Here is a 14,633-nt window from a genome sequence, read left to right on the forward strand (position 1 = left end):
GGCAGTAACGTAGGAACGTCAGATAAATTCTGTGTTCCATTCCCTGGTGGATATGTTAGCCAGCAAGTTATACAACAAGCCTGTGTGGGGAAAAAAGGATTACACCAAAACCTAATGGGATGTCTTCCCTAGGAATCAGAAAATGAAGATTATGTTAGTGGCAGTGCAGAAATACATTGATGACTAGAAGAAATGGGTTTGACTCATGACATGATTACATTATCTAAGAAGGAAATCTTACACTAATCTTCAGAAAGAGTATTGTAAGACCACTGCTTAATCCTTGTATATTATACCAGAGCCCTAGCTCTGCTTCACTTGAACTGGAGAACAGCATTCCGCAGGGGGGCTCACTTTTTTGAGGATTCTAAAATGAGGAGCGTTTCTTGGGCTGTCCTGAAATTTGGGGTCTCATTGTAAACCTCTAAGTTTGGGGATCTTCTGCTGTTGTGTTTCCCAAAATACAGCATCCTTCCACCATAGCAGCTTTTTTTTCAGCAGATTTTACTGGGTTTTTTTATATGAACAGGTGGGAATAGCACTGTTGTTCAGATGACACCCCAAAAGCAGCAGGAGTTTTGCATGTTCACCTGCGTAGCACAAGACTCTTCTTTGGCAGAGCAAAACTGAAAGCTTGAAAATTTGTTTGGGGGACAAGAGAGGCAGGAATCTGATGTGCAGGAGGTATAGAATACCCTACACCTGCAAAGATTGTAGTTCCAAAGGGGCTTTTAGTCTCTCAGACATCATGAGAGCTGGATAGTCTGAGGAGATGTACAGCAGCCAGTGGAACATAATTTTTAACCAGCCAATTTTGATTCCTTACTATTGGTTGTCTTGATGTGTTTTAACATGTTCATCAGAGGGCTGTGAGGCTTTTAGACTTCCTCTGAAGAGCTGACTGTCATTGACAAATACAACAAGGTTTGTTTATCAGTAAATAAATGTTCACTGTAATGAATGGAATGAATTATGCTGATTAAATAGTAGTTGCAGTGTAAGTTCTAACAAAATTAGCACCCAGTGCCTTATTTTTTTTCTTGATAAATCAGATCTCTGAAAGCCTGTTAGCACTCAATCCCTTTCTTATGAATTCCCCTGCTTTTTTTGTAGACATACCTCATTGTATCAGTGGCATCTTGCTCTTGTTCACCTCTCCTGTGCTCTGTTAGTGTTCAGAAGCTCTCCAGAGCCCATTGCGTTGCCCTTCAGCCAGTTGTTCAAGCATGCTGGAATGCCAAGTGACCTTCGCTCTTAACTAATGCTATGGAGATCAGTGGAAATGCAGCAGCATATCCCAGCAGTAAATCTGGCATCCTTAATTTCAATTGTGTGTGTTTTTCTCAATCATTTGTGCAAACAGACCAAAGTTTGGGCTCCATGTGGCTCAATAATGTAAGTCAATTCTAGAATTATAAACAAATGTTATTTTTCAGTCTTACTCAGTTCAAGCAGGGTTGACAGGAACACAGATTTTGAAGGTATTTAACTGTGTCAGTGAGCAATTGAACACAAGAGCCTGAAACATAATTTACTTTAAAAGATTTTTTTTTTAAACAAACTTGACACCTGGCACAAAACCTCCATAGGTCAAAAGGATGTGAGAATGCTGCATAATTATGTTGTTGAACAATCCAAAGTGCATGCCAAGGAGTAGAGAACTATAATCCTCATATAAGCGGGAGACAGTAAACTGCTTATGTATTTATCATCCCAGCTACTAATATGTGCAACAACAGATTGTTTTTAGAGGTACATACATATGTGACTATAAGTAATAAATAATTTCTCTCACATTCCATTCCAGGACAAGATTATTATAATGTGCTGGATTTGGCACAGAATGTGAAATCATTTAGAAGATAAAGCCAGTGCAGAATGTGCCAGCTTGCTTTTTAAAGCAGTGTCCCTCTATGAAAAAATGTGGCCTGTATTGTATGATCTTGAACTAATGGACTTTTTCTTGCAAGCATTTGAGAGATAAAATTTTTGACTGGTCATTTTTTTCCTCTCAAATGATCCAAACAGGAGCTCCCTGTTTGAGAGTAGTACTGTCTCTGCATCCGTCGCTGCGTTCCTGCTGAGATCTTTGGGTTGCTTTGGCCCCTTGGCTCAGGAGGCTGGGGCTGGAGGTGCTCTCTGCAGAGAAGCTGCAGTTCGTGATGGCTTCAGCAGCATGTGCCTGGGTTCCTGGGGCATCTGAGCACCAGCCACAGAGCCAGGAGCTGAGCCTCAGCTGCAGCCAGTGCTTCAGGTTCCTACCTCCACAAATATGAGGCTCAGTCGTGCTTTGCCCAGTTCTTTGCTGAAGACTGAGCAGACCAGCCTCAATAGCCTTGTCTGCAGCCAGCTCTCCCAGGACTTGTCAGGTTTGCTGCTTGGTGGTAGAAAACCAGAAGCCTAACCTTGGAGACTGCAGGCTATGGTAGTCTGGCAGGAAACCCCAGGAGATTTAATGGTGTTTTCTTGCTCAGTACTTTTGTACAGAATATTTTGATCACAAATGAGTTAAGGACTCAGAGGTCAGACACCACTTTTAAAGTCCCTAGTGTATGATTAAAAGAATTCATTATTTTCGATGGAAATAAATAGAGATCTTTCTCTTGGTTTCAGCAAGTTTTGGAATAACATCAGGATGATTGGTTTTAATTGCCCTGAGTATCCTAAGGAATGAATTTGAGGAGGTCATGGTAATTATTTACATTGTAGATACTAATTCACGGTGTAAAATTATTTACATTAGTATTCATCTAGGCATGACAAATGATACAGACTAAGCTTGGGTTTTCTGGACATTAATTGCTGAAGAATTGTGTCCACCCAAATAACAAATGAGAATTCATCAAGAATAATTTATATAGTGAACTGGAGTTGGTGAGGAATGAGGTGATCATTCTGTTTTGGAAGTCAGATTTCAGATTTGTTTTCTGTGCTTAAAGAATGGGTTCCAGGTGAGGCTGTGTCACCTGGTTTAGATGCTTTATTTAACGTGAATTATGCTTTGAGCGTGAGTTATGCTTTATTTAACATGAATTCATTATAAGGAGAAGAAAAACAGGAATCTAACAGTTTTGTCTTCAGAGGCTCAAATTCTGTTCATTTGTTTGCTTGTGGTAATTAGTCATAGAGAAATGTTACATTCCTAATCTAGGCAATGCAACATCCAAATTATAACCTTCAGGTGTCTTTATTTGTTGACCATCAACTTTATCTGTTGGCTATAAAGAAAACCAAGGGTGACTATGAATCTAGGCTTATCATATTTGTAGTGTGGTGGGCAAATATAACAATACAGTATTCCCAGGGAGAATTACCTTGATTTGAAAAAAACATGCCATCCCTTCCTCTATCCTTTGTATTGTTTATTAAGAGACTGAACCATAGAGCAGCTTTTCTGGGCTGAAATGCAGTCACTGTTTAATAAAGCAGAAAAGACCCACCATAGAGCTATTCACTACTTATCCTATAAATCACTACCTACGATCAAATTCTTGTGTTTGTCCAAACCTGTTGAATTAAGATCTTGTTCCCTTTAACAACTTCCCTCAGCCTCCTACCCAAAGCAGTCAGCAAGGGAGAGGTGGGCCAGGAAACTTCTTTAGGAAGTTCTTTGTGAGTTTGCAGTAGGGACGTAGAGAGATGGTGACAGACAACAGCAAACTAATACAAACATAATAGGTAATAAAGGCAGTAGAGGAGACAGTTGAAAATACTGTGGAAAATAAATGACTTTCCATTTCATATCTGAATATTTTCAGGGATTTACAATTATCTGCAGGGTTAATCTGAGGTGAAATAATATTGAAATTGATAAAATGTGAAGTGGTTGGATATTCAGTAATATATCCCGTTCTCAGGTCTGGGTTCTCCACTATCTTCTGCAGATGGGCTTGTTTTGTTCTCTGGATAACTTATCTGCTCTTTCTGGGAGGTTCCCTCAGGGGTTTTGGCTCTGTGTGTCTAGTTGGCACTTCCCACTGCAAGACCTGAGCAGCGTGGAAAGCTTGTAACTCTGAGGTCAGCAATTCCCCTGTATGTTTCTGTAGGCACAAGGATTAAAAGACATAATTGAGAAACACCACAAAGGTCACTGCTGTAGCATTCGCTCAGGAGCTTTATGACTGAAAGAGAAGGGTTAAATTTATTTGCCTGTTGGAGAGTAATAAACAGTTGTCACTGATAATAAATTATCTAAACTGCAGGTGGTCTTTGGTAATGACAAATGCAGACTTTATGACCTATGTTCAAGCTAGTAAACACTTCAGTGCATCTCTGTGCTGGCTGGGCTAAAAATAGCCCCTAACCCCAGTGAAATCTACTTTAGGGATTTCTGTACTTAAATAATATTTGTGTTTTACTGTCTGCACTGCAAGAGAGAATGATTAAGAGGGGAAGATCAAAACAGGTAAAATCATTATGGAAAATAAGAAAAGTCTTCAGAGGAGTGATTAGAGCAGCTGCTTGCAAAGGCTGATGGGTAACACTGTAAAGATTTGTTTATATTTGTATCTTTAAATTATGGCAGTGCTAGAAGAAAGGAAGCAATTTCCCTACAACATCTGTAAAATCTCAATTAGCAAGACTGCCATTTGCTTTAAATTGTTTCTCAGTGTTTAGATTATTTTTATGCCGGATAGTTATTCTTGAGTGATCTTAGAATTTATGCATATGGTTATTAATTGTAGCTGCAAGACAAAGAACTGTATCAAGCCTTAGAATAGACAAGCAGTCCTCGTTTCCTGGGACGTTTCTAGAAGCTGCAGTTATTTGTCTTGTGCATTGTTTCAACTGGTATCTAGGTAAGCTTAGATGAGCAAGGAATCCCTTTGCTTCAGAGCACTATTAATTTCTTGTGGAAGGCTTTCTGAAGTCACGTGGGTACACCTCCTGTTAGTTAAGCATGCGTGCTAACCCAGTTTGTTTAAGAAAATGCTGGTGCCATGATCCTACTTACGGTGGATTTGCTCAATTTCTCCGTCTTCCCTCTCTTTGCTCACCTGTAAAAAGTATATTACACTCAATAGTTGACAATCCCAAGCTGTAAAACATAATCAAAATTACTAAAGCACCTTGGAATTCTTGGATGAAGATTTTGCAGATGATTGAAACACCAAAGATTAACTTTGGGGAGGCAAGAGCAGCAGTACCAATCATTAATGTGGTAAATCCATATTTGAAGTTATTACTCAACCTCTTATGATGTTGTGAGACAGAATAGTGGGACAGCAGGAATTAGTTTTGTGTATGTTTGCATAGTACCTACCAAAACCTCTATATTTTGCTGTGGCTGCCAGGCACTAAGGCAGGATGAAGTATTTTGGCTGGAATCTGTTTTATTATTTCACTGTAAGGTATTATCCCCATGCAAGCAAGGGTGTTTGCAGAGGGGATGATGTTCCATTGCATCTTTCTTCAATAACACTGAGGCTGTTGCTCATCCCCTGTTGGGAGTGGAAAGGAAGAAGGAAAGTTTCTAAAACTCAGCGTGGGGAGTTGCTGAGAGTATTTCCAAACAGTATTTTTGTTTCACTTGCATTCTCCATTATGAATTAGAATTTACCAAAGTGTTTGGCCTAACAGGCAGGTTTGTCTACTCACAATTCCTTATTCTGGAGACTCTGTGACTGCTAGATTGACACTGTGCTCATTCCAGTGCCCAGGAGAAGTGAGTCCATGATGTTCCTTTTAATGAACGATATAGGATACCAATAGTTGTGGTTGTATGTGGTCCACTGCCCTGTGGATCTCAGTAATCTATGCCTGCCTTTATCCACAGAACTAAGTCATTATATTATAAAAGCAGAAAACATAGTAAATGTTAATTTTTGTAGAGTTAATTTAATTTGGGTCACATATGCTTTACTAGGACCTGTAAAACAGGTTGTAGGAATAAAGTTACTCCCGTGCTTTTATCTCTGCAGGATCGGGCTCTAGGTGTTGAACTACTCACAAATGGGTTTAAAATAACCCAAAGGGAAGAGAGGAGCTATACTGTTTCTATTGTAAGGTTGGTTACAGAGAATTTTTGATAAGGGTTACTTATACTGAATTATAGCGCTCAGAATAATTTATCTTCCTATAACTACTTTGAATAGGGGAATGGAGAGAAAGAAAAAGGTTCCTTACATTCTTTCTTGGATTTATGCTTTTTCAGGGTACCAAATTAACTTCTTTGCTATGCTCTGCAGCTTGTAACAATCATCTGCTGCCCTTCTTATGGGAATGTGCAATCCAGTTCTATGAGGTCTGTCTTGACTCCTGGGAAGCTAAAAACAGCTTGCCCATCCACATGTAAATGTTACACACTGTGAATTGCCCAGGGGCAAGTGAATCCCTTTTTGCATCTGTTTCTGTGAAAGGTTTGATGTTCCAGGTTATTTATATCCTGCAGTTATTGCCAAGTATATGATGTAATTTCCTAACTTGCAGCCTCATGACTACTTGCTGATGTTATTCCATTTCACAAATAGCATGAATGAAATACAAACTTCATACACCTAAAAGAAAACTTGTCTCGTCTGCTTCTCCCACCTGTTGTCTCTCTGTACCCACAGACAATGCTGCTGCCCTTGCTGGCTTTAGAGATCAAGTGGCAAACTGCTCCTCCAAGGACAGTTCTTGTATATGTCAGGCTGTGAGAAATACAAAACACCTTTTCTGTTTTCTGTTTATGTATGTTGTAGGTTCAGGGTTTGGATACATCTCAGGATGATGGTGCACATAGTTTTATCTGTTGACATATGCATTTCTCTCGATCCAGTAGCCTTGCATTTCTTGAATTGGTGGGGTCAGGCAATTTTAAATCCACTGCCCTTGTAAAAACAATAATTTTATGGTTTATTGCAGTGTGGCGTGTGCACAGTAGGCTAAGCTGATTGGTAACACCAGGGTTTCCCGTGAAGCTGGTGGGATTGACAGCCACAGCTTGATGATGAAGACAGATGGAAATCTGCTGTGTCTGCAGGCAGTCACGCCCAGCAGGTTTTAAGGCTGCAGCTATGTGAACACCAGCCACACAGCGAAGTCAAGGCCCCAGACCCCTGGTCCCTGGAAGCGGTGGGATATGGAGGAATGAAAACAGCTTTCCCTAAATGCCTTTTATTGTTAGACTTGACTTGCTGCTCTGGAGACCTAATGTAAGATGCTGACACTAAGACAAGCTGCAAGTAGTGCAGCAATCGCATTGAGTTGAGAAGCAAAGTCTAGGTATGCTTCTCCTTCTTTCCCTAGTGAAGATCTAACTTACTTCTACTTCACTTCTGTTCTTGATGCATTTGCTGAGTACGTGTCAGGAAAAATTGCTGTCACTTGACATTGCTTGTCTGGAATGAGTGCTACCTCCTCCCGTGAGCTGGGGTGGGGCAGATGATGGCCAAGGTTAGTCAGTGGTTGTGTTTGGTGATGGATCATGGTTGTCTCTTCTGAGGCACCAAGACCTGAATGTCAGTTTTAATTAACATGAAGAAAGCTTCCTTTATTTCTCTGTGTCTTTTAAGACAGATAACCTGAAGCAACACTTTTTTCCCAGCCAAGAGTGGTAAAAGTTTTGTTTCATACCCATCTCTCATCTGCAAGAACATTTAAAAAAAACCCCATTATTCTCATTTTCCTTTACACTTCACATATTTTGTTTGATTCTTCCTTTCCATCAGTTTTACATCAAAATATGGCCCATGTTGATAGGAAAATACATGTTTAATTTCTTTATATTTACCTCATTTTTTTAACATATAGATGCAGTCACTCGTAAGTATGTGACAGTGTGATACAATTGAGTTATTTACCTTTACACATTAACATCCATCCCTTAGTTCTAGTAGCTGGCTTTAGTCCCCCCATCATCATGTAATTTTAGGTTTGCAGATTGGACCTTAGATTTCTACTGTTACCTGAACAAGATGTCTCTAAGTGTAGCTAAGAAAAAAATCCTGTTGTTAGTTCTGATCTACAACCAAAAGATAATTGACAGGAGAAAGGAAGAAAAATATGCAGCAGCTTATAAACCGCTTCCTCATAAGCCAACACCATTCATCCTGATAATAGAGCCCAAGCACAACTTTGGGCCACGTTCCAGGGAGCTGCAGAGTTCTTTGTGTGTGGCAGCCTGTACCTCAGAAACTTGGAAGCAAAGCCTGTCTGGACATTATAAGAGGCAAATATGAAGGCATTGAATTAACATTTAATTGACAAGACTGTGTGCTATTGCTAAGTCAAATGTACAAAGTGAGCTCAGTTTGTTGTGAATAAATTGATCCCCTATTACGAAATACGTGAGAGAGGAATTGCTCACATAGCACTGGCAGGCTGTGGAGACCAGCAGTAGGGAACTAATACTCTGTGATTTTAAGAAATTCTGAAACCTTGGGGAACTATTGCATGACTAGGTCATAAAACTCATGGGATACTTCAACGGTTGAACCAGTGCCAAGTCAGGTTATCTTGACTGAACATTGGCTTTGAGCACTAGATGGAACTCTTGCAAGGAAGGTCACCCAGCCCCTGTGGAGACAAATTTACATCTGCCCAAGCTAGGGCTTTCATCATCCTTTCTGGTCCTTGCCTTGCTATATGGTGCCCATTCAGTTCTCATATTTTCAAATGCACTGCTTGTTTATGTATGTCTGGTACAGTGCAGTTTGCTATGGGGTATACTCTGTAACTTCCCTCTCTGCTCATGTGGTCATCCATACTCTTAGAAAGGATGGGTATAAAAAAAGAAATGATGCTGCAAGTTGTAGTATTAAAGAACTGATGAGTAACTCGTACCCACTGAGTTTTGACTGCAATATGATTAATTTGATAACCAAGTTCTGGAAAAGAATCCATTAAATAAAACCAGAGACCGGTGGGAACTAGTCCATTGTACGGCAGTGTGTGGGAGGAGAAGGAAAACGGATATGGAATATTTAAAAATGGGCTGTTCTATATACCAGAGATCTGATGCAGCCACTAGTAGCACTTAGCATTGCTAAGAACAGATAATAACCTTTTAATGCAAAAAGCACAGGACACAATACCAGCTGAACCCATTTCAGACGTCATGAACAGGAATGTGGATGAATTGATCAAGGGAGTAAGATTTGGTGGTTGCCTAGGGACCAGTAAGCATGACCTACTTCCCAACCAAGAGGCATATGCTGGTTTGTATGGGTAACACACTGATTTGGCATTTCAGAAAGGTTAAATTTCATCACTGGGGAAAATCTTAAAGCAAAGTTGTTTGAGGGGAAAAAAGTAGAAGTGTATAAACTAAATTGTGATTTTGTTAAGAAGTACTTGTAAAATATCCACTGCACTCCTCCCACTCAATAACCAAAAAAACAACAGGGGCGTTCTGACTGGGAAGTTAAAAATAAAAGAATAAAATCCATGGTTGATGAAGGAATTTAGATGTTTCAGGAGAATGATGCTAGAAGGGAGGAAGACCCAGTACCAGTACCAGACTGTAAAGGGGCTAGAATTAATGCAAAAAAAGGCAGAACTGTTCAATAGATAGGAGTGTGGTTAGTCTGATACAAGTAAGGGACAATATTACAGGAATTTTTAAAGTGAATACAGTTTACAAAGAATTAAAACATAATGAAAGCTTAGAGGGTGCAAGTATAATTATTTCAGTCAGCATCATCTTCTGTTAAAAAGAGTTTGCAGAATATTTTTTCTTTAAGATTTTGAGTTTTGTTTGATAAAGGTAGATAAATAGATAATAAGATTTCATGCTTGCAAGGTACTTTGCTTCATACCTTCAGTCTTTTAATTTTTAGGAATAAACCACAGTGTCAGTACAGCAAATCCTAACTGGATTAAAACCCCCAAAACTTAAAGAGTGTCTGAGAACCATTGGCAGCAGTGAATTTCCTTCACATAGAAATCTTTTCAGTGTGATACCACAGACTTGGAAACAGTTTTGTTCATCGTTTTCACCAACAGTTTGAAGTAAACCTAGATGCTGTTCACTAGAGGCATAAGGATCACTGCAATCTTAAATAACAGTCGGACTGTAACCTGAGTTTGTACGGCACGCTGGGCCCTTGTTAACACATTTTAATGACAAATCCAAAGTAATAAGTTCAAAAATGGACATTTAATTTGGAATGAAATTCCATTTTAATAGTAAGGGTAATTAGCCGCTGCCACATATCAAAAGGAGACAAACCCAATCATTTCTCCCTCTCTTGACTAACTTAGGTCAAGGCCGTTGTGTTTTGCAGTCTTGCTTTCAGGCAAATGCCCGTTGCCAGGACAGCTGGGTGAAACATCCCAGGCTGTGGCACACAGGATGGTTAATGCAGGAGGACCCAGCGGCGTGTCCAGCCTTGAATTTTACAAAACTGTGATTTTGTGCAGCATTATGAGAGGAGGAGTGGAAAAGGCAGATGAAGGTCAGGGTTGAACCAAAGCTTGCAAAAGGAGAAGCAGCTTGAACGAGCAGTTTACAGGTAGAGACGGGAAACTTGAATTGCGTTTATCCAGCAGGGAGGCAGAGAAAGGATTAGAAAGGGACAAGGGGTGAAAAGTGGTATAAATCTCTCATGATCCCCAATTGATTTGCTCCCTCCTCTACTCTGATTTCTGGCTCATAAGCAAAGATTTTTACTAAAATCCTGTTTCTCTTCCTTTTAGAGTCCTGGGAAGAGCGTGATCACCAGTAGCCAGCACTGAGTACTGGCTCCTCATGCGGTGGCATTGTATTCTTTTGTGTGGCCCATACCTGTGTCAGAACTAAAACTAAGACGGGTTAGGGATGGCCCCGATTTGTCTGTCTAGCTAGAGCAAACCAGGCACCAACCGAGGAATGCTGAGATATTTGATGGTTCAGGTATGCCAGTCTCCAGGCTCTCAGACAGGGGCTAACTCGCAGTGATTTGTTGTTGCCATAAATAGGGTTGTCCACATGCTAGCAAGCTGCCTGCGATGGGGTGTAATTACAAAGGTCACAAGTCTGTGAGTCTGTCTGGATCTTGTGTGTTCTCTGTCACAGTATCAGAGACTTCTCTATAGTTTCCTCTTGGGCCAAAGATCTTTAGGTTCTGTAAGGACATTTGTATTGGACAAGTGGACGTCACATAAATACTGTATACGACTCAGCTGTTGTATGTTGTCTTTGATATGGAGGAGGCTCATAACTTAATGGACTGTGAAGAGATGCTTATCTAGCTCATTTTGCTCATACTGAAAGATTAGCTCCTCTAAAGTGAGAGTGCGTACATGTCGCTGCTAGGATTTCTGCTTTCTTTTCCCGAACACTTTATCCTACAGTAAGGGTGGAGCAAGTGCTGCTCTGGAGTAAATGTGTAAATATAATACCATACTGCAGAGCTTCATTGACTTGTAGTGACTGGGGCCTAAATCCACTAAAGAATTTCAGTATTGCTTGTACTGGAAGCAACAGAAGTTATTTGAGTTATTCCCCTGGCTTAAACCCATCAGTAGCCCACTGAATGTTAAACACATGCTTCAGTGGCCTGGAAGAATTAGCAAATAACCACAAAATTTTTTTTGTTTTTTTAGTTAAAATGTATTACAGTTTTTTATTTGGCCAGTTTTCAGCTCTAACCATGGGTGGTATTGCCACTTCAGAGATACTGGGATTTGTTATGAAGGGGTTTTATAAAAAATTGACATTGAAATTTGAAGTTTGTGGGCCTGTTCGGGTGTTCAGCATTTGGGGGTAAGGGAGATATATGTTCATAAGCTGTGAAACAGATTACAATTAGCACGGTTCCTCTGTGTTTCACCTAAAGCAAATCACATTGAGCTGAATGAGAGTCTTGGGCTGAAATTGCTCCAGTGATGTAGCCTGTGCCTTTGTTGACAAGGTAGATATTGTGAAACAGTGTGAAGCCACTGAGCTTTGCCCAGGGGCCAAGAGGTGAAACATTTGCTAATGGTAGACCAAACAGGTAAATTTTAATTCAGAGCTCTGAGACCTTTCACAGGTACAGTCTCCGTGTTCTTGTTAGACTTGAAAACATTGAGATCTTTTGCACACCCCACTTCTTATTAAGTACATAGTTTTTAGGCTTCAAGCAAGCTCTTCCTCTTTCTTATTTTGACAATGCTATGAACATCTAAAGGAAGAAAAGAAGGGATGGGTACCTACCACAGTGGTAATGAGTGGCTTAGACTGTAAGTTGGTCAGTCTTAGATGGTGAAGGTGAAAGTCCCCTGACCTTCACAGAACATCGCAGTTTTACAAAGCCTTGCCCCACAAAATGGGTGAAGCTGCTAGGAGGACCAAAGTAGCCAGTGCTATGTGATCTGCACCTACACCAAGTCATAAAAATAATCTGGAGAATGTAGTCTTCTTAATGTATTTTGTTTATGTGTCTCTTAATGTGTGTATTATGTCTGTAGTTGTTTATATTTACATGAAGACATCCATGGAATGTCTGTATTTCATCACAGAGACTTTTAATTTCTATTCCATTTCTTCAGTTTTTAAAAGGTATTTATGCCAATTTCAGTTGCTCATTTTTGCAGATATTGAAAAGTATTAAGAAGCTTTCCCTTAAAATAACTCTCAGTATTTAAAACTTTGTCTGTATAGAACATTTCTAGAGTTCACTTTATCTGTATTCATACTACTGATAGGAACTTTAGTGGGCTCAGCCCTTTCACGGCTCCAAAGATAGACTTCTTGTTATGAGAACTTCAGCAGTTGTTGCCCTGACTGCTATCAGGTCGTTTGTCAAAATGTACAGTATTTCCTTGTCACTTAATAATTTCCTCTTACCTTTTTTCCTGGATTCAAGCAAATCAGACTTGACCAGATACTACACTGGATCCAGCTCATCTGCACGACAGCTAATATTCTAGTGTTAATAGATTTTTCTTTCCCTTCTATTTCTGCAGTAAATGGCTGCTGGCCCTCCCTGATGGGTCTTTTAAAAAGTAGCAGCGGTCAAATATGTGTATGAAGTACTTTAACATTATAAGAGAAATGAATCTAGAACATTATTCACTTGAATAGTGTTTGTAAGCACTTTAAGTCACTGCATGCAAGTCCCACGCTGGAACAGAGAGGTCACAAGGGCAGTGTTGTTTGTGAGTCCTGGCATAAATCTCTGTTCTTGCTGCCTCAACACCCTGGAGCAATGCAGAGGCAATTGCAATCCTGCAGGCAAATTGCTTTTTTGCATGCAGCTTAGCTGCTGCTCATGAGAAACAGAACTGCAGTAGCAATTTGACTGACTTTCATATAAATGAAGCATGGTCAGAAGACATTTCTGGTGGGGTTTTGAGTCCCAGTGATTTCACACTTACACAGCGCCCTGTGCAGATGCCAGGGTACTGATCTTGAATGCTAGCCCAAAATTCCCAGAGGACCAGTGTTCGAGCACTGGATGCAAGTTATGAGACCTACAGATGGTTGCAAGGTGGTTTTTAAGGCACTTTTGGGAATGTGAGAGCTGGCACCAAAATTATTTTGGAATGCAGACCGTCAGGAAGATGTGATATAAAACAGATTTCTGTGTGCTGTTACAAGCTAGCACATTATTAATCTGCTTTAATTAGTATCATCTAATGTAAAGAGAGATTGTTTTGTGGTTTCTCACTGCTTTTTATGACAGCCTCTGAAACACAAGAAGGCATAACAGAATGTTTGGAGATAAGCTTCATTTGTATGCTTGATAGCGTGTGAAGAGAAGGCACCTTTAAGTGCCTTCCTTGCTGGTGTGAATGGTACAATTTCACTGGCATTATGAGCAGTGACAGTAAACTTGATGAAAAAGCTGGTCTAGCAAACCTTCATTCATTTTGAGCCTGACACAAGGACCAGGCAGGAACTGGAAATACTTCTGCCAATTGGTGTTTTAGGCCAAACCCTCTATGAAAACCATTTTCTTAGCTCGATTTTTATGGCTTCATGTGTCCTGTAAATTACTAGGAGCTGATGTTCATAGATGTAAAATGATTTAGCAAATGTACCTTTTGAGAACTGGGACATGGAGCATTTTAAAGTTTAAAACAGCATCTTTGGTAGAAGAGGTTAAATGATGAGCATTTGACATTTTAAGTGAGATTTAGAGCTTTGCAAAGGCTTGACAGGAAGAGGATGCTTTTCTGTGGAAAAAAATCGAGATGAAATTGTGTCCCAAAGTGTTGTCCAAATCACATGCTGCAGCTTGCTTCTCTTTCTGGTAAGGCTCTTTGACATACTGTCAGCAACACCAAGCATGTTTTTTTCCTTCCTCACCACGTATGTGTCAACACATTTACAGCTGTGATTAAGAATCCTCTGGTTTACGTTTCATAAGGTTTTGGATTATATTACACTGAAATAAGCCAGTCTTCATCTGATAGTGCTAAACTGCATGTGCATCCCATTGCTTTCCATAATAAAAGAGCTCTGAGAATGAACCATGTGTGAAATAATAGAATTATATATGTGTACACCTAGGGAAAGGGTTGGTGAGAAAGCTGAAGATGAGTGTAGCTGAGAAGGAGTTTACTCCTACATTATGTTGAAAAATGCCATAAATGTATTCACAAATTCTTTCAATTCTGGATGGAGGCCAGAAGGTCTGTAACATGACAAATGAAGATTTACTGCCATCTACCGTGCAGCTGAACAATGGTTATGCATAACACATTTTGGAAAAAAAAAAAAAAAAAAAGAATTGGGTTAGTGT

The sequence above is a fragment of the Athene cunicularia genome (assembly GCF_003259725.1).
Source record: "Athene cunicularia isolate RWA chromosome 6 unlocalized genomic scaffold, athCun1 chr6_part1, whole genome shotgun sequence".
NCBI classification, from domain to species: domain Eukaryota; kingdom Metazoa; phylum Chordata; class Aves; order Strigiformes; family Strigidae; genus Athene; species Athene cunicularia.